A 3,089-nucleotide genomic window follows, 5' to 3' on the forward strand; every position below is an offset into this window, starting at 1 on the left:
AGTGTACAGACTAAATAAATGTGGTGGAAAGATATAACCCTATGCACACCCTTCCTGATTTTAAACCATGCAGTGCTCACTTGTTCTGTTTGAAGCAAAGCCTCTTGATCTATGTACAGGTTCCTCATGAACACAATTAAGTGTTTTGGAATTCCCATTCTTTGCAGTGTTATCCACAATTTGTTATGATCCAAACAGTCAAAAACCTTTGCATAGTCAATAAAACACAGGTAAACATCATTCTGGTATTTGGTTTTAGCCAAGATCCATCTGATATCAGCAGTGATATCCCTCATTCCATGTCCTCTTCTGTACGCAGCTTGAATCTCTGCAAGTTCCCTGTCAATATACTGCTGTACCATTTTTTAATTGTCTTCAGCAAAATTTTACTTGCATGTGATATTAATGGTATTGTTCAATAATTTCCATGTTCTGTTGGATCATCAGTCTTTGGAATGAGCACAATTATCTATCTATTCCATTTGGTTGACCAGGTAGCTATCTTCTAAATTACTTGGCATAAGTGAGTAAGCACTTCCAGTGCTGCATCCAATTGTTGAAACATCTCAGTGGGTATTCTGTCAATTCCTGCAGTCTTGTTTTTCACCAGTTCCTTGAGTACAACTTGGACTTTTTCTTTTAATATCATTATCATATTCTACTTCCTGAAATAGTTGAGCATTCTTTCCATCTTCTTTTGATGCTTCCTGCATCATTCAATATTATGCCCATAGAATCTTTCAGTATTGCAACTTGAGGCTTGAATTTTTTCTCCCAATCTTTTAGGTTGAGAAATGTTGAGTGTATTCTTCCCTTTTGGTTTTCTAACTCCAGGTCTTTGCACATTTTGTTATAATACTTTACTCTGTCTTCTTGAGTTGCCTTTGAAATCTTCTGTGCTCTTTAGCTACTGTCATTCAAGAGCTAGTTTCAGAGTTTTTTTTCTGACATCCATTTGGGTCTTTTATTCCTTTCCTGTGTTTTTAATGACCATTTGCCTTCTTCATGTGAGATGTTGTTGATGTCATCCCACAACTTGTCCAGTTTTTGGTCATGGTGTTCAATGTGTCAAATCTATTCTTCAGATGTTCTCTAAATTCAGGTGGGATATAATCAAGGTCATAATCTGATTCATTAACTTCTCCAATTTTGTTGCTAGGGACATGTTATGTTTAATCTTCTATTTTCCTGACATGAATGTCATTGGATTGTTTTATTTTATTTTTTTCCCATAGCACTAAGTTTTGTTAAAGATTTCATTAACACTAAGAAGGAGCTCTGGTAGCATAGTGGCTAAGACACTTGCCTGCTAACCAGACGGCTGGCGGTTCAAACCCACCAGCCACTCCTCGGAAGGAAGGTTGGGCAATCCTACTTCCGTAGTGATACTGCCTCGGAAACCCAAGGAGGGGTCGCTATGAGTCGGGGCCGACTCGACGGCACATAACAACAACAACAACAACAACAATCTTTAGGAAGGAGAGAGTCTAGCAAAAAAGCCCAGCAAGCTTCCTCAGATTTCATAGTGAACTACCAGCTCAGGCACTTTGGTGGGATTTCTGCCTCGTTTTAGGTACAGATCATTATGAGGATAATACTTTGGCCATACCAACTGATAGGTGGGGTAATTCTCCCTGACCCAGAACATGAAGCACAAAGGCCAGAAAGCCAAAGAGCTGCTTATACATGACATCCCAAAAAACAGGCTTGGGAGATGTATGCAAATGGTTCCTTGTGTGCATGTCTAGATCCCAGATGAGTGGTTTACCCCAGTTCAACTTCAGGTATGGGTAGTCTCAGTCATACCATGGATCCCTCTCTTGCTGTGAGAGGTCAGGGAGCTTTGAGTAGTCACTATACCTCATGTCATCATTCTGGTAGAGTTCATATTCTTCTACTTGCATAGTACACTTCTTTCAACAGCAGCCCATTCATCTGGGGTCTTGGGATAGGGCCCAGGTGGTACACACTTGCTAATATGGGTAATGTTTGTAATGTTGATGCACAACAGAACTGAAAGGCACACTGAGAGAGAGAGTGGGTCTAAAACACTGCTATGAATGTAAATAATCAAATCTTTTACTTGTATTCTATTAGGTAAAGTAATGAGTTCAATCATTATCACCTTAATTAATCCAAGTCAAGTGTAGTAATATTGAATTGAATATGGGTATGACATGCTCCAAGATATGTTGCTATTGTGATGAAATTTTGATAAAAACAATTTTCAAGGAAAATATTTTGATTTTGTGTGTATTAGACTCAAGCTCCTGCTTCAATTTTTTTTAAAAAATAATTCATTGTTAACATCAAAGATGTATGATATCATGTAGATTAAGTATCTAATTAATTGGCTTTTATCAAATGTTTTAATCATTCAATTGGCCTTTTCTTATAAGAAAGATTATGTTTTTGTATTGTGATCATAGATTTTCAACTCTCATATACAAAAGAGTAAGAAAATATATTTGAACAAGGCATCTGAAAGCAGAACTTATTTAGGCACCAATCTTTGGGGGTGAATTAAGGTTATATTTCAAATGCATTGGTCAAGAATCTTAATACTACAGTTTTATTATTTTATTTTAGATAAAACTCTTTTTCTAACAACTTTATTGAGGTTTGATTTGCATCCCACAGAATACAGTCATTGTAAATGTGTAATAGTTTTTAGCATACAGTCGAGCAACCATCATCACAATCCAGTCTTAGAACATGCTCAGTACAGCACAATCTATTACTTTTTACCTCTTTGTAGTCAATTCCCACAACCACATTGCTCTGCATTTTTCTCTATAGTTTTGCCTTTTTTGGAAATCTTGTGTAAACAGAATCATAATATGTGTGGTCTTCTGTGTCTGGCTTCTTTTACCTACCATACTGATTGATACATGCTTCATGTTGTAGCATATGTCAGTAGCTCATTCATTTTTATTGTTGAGTCATATGCCATTATGTGGATATAACACATTGTGTTTGTCCATTCACCAGTTGATGGGCATTTGAATTTTTTTTTTTGGTTATTATACACACTGCAATTATGAATATTCACACTGAAGTCTTCAAATGGACAATTTTTTTTTTTTTTT

General features: G+C 36.4%; 1 pseudogene; it reads right to left on the reverse strand.

Moving 5' to 3' along the window:
- Positions 1-1,513: 1,513 nt before the first annotated feature.
- On the reverse strand, positions 1,514-2,119 carry LOC103204124 (annotated as a pseudogene).
- Between the last annotated feature and the right edge of the window lie 970 nt (positions 2,120-3,089).

The sequence above is a fragment of the Orycteropus afer genome, unplaced genomic scaffold, assembly GCF_000298275.1.
Source record: "Orycteropus afer afer isolate SDZICR_OR568_19922 unplaced genomic scaffold, OryAfe1.0 scaffold00243, whole genome shotgun sequence".
NCBI lineage: Eukaryota > Metazoa > Chordata > Mammalia > Tubulidentata > Orycteropodidae > Orycteropus > Orycteropus afer.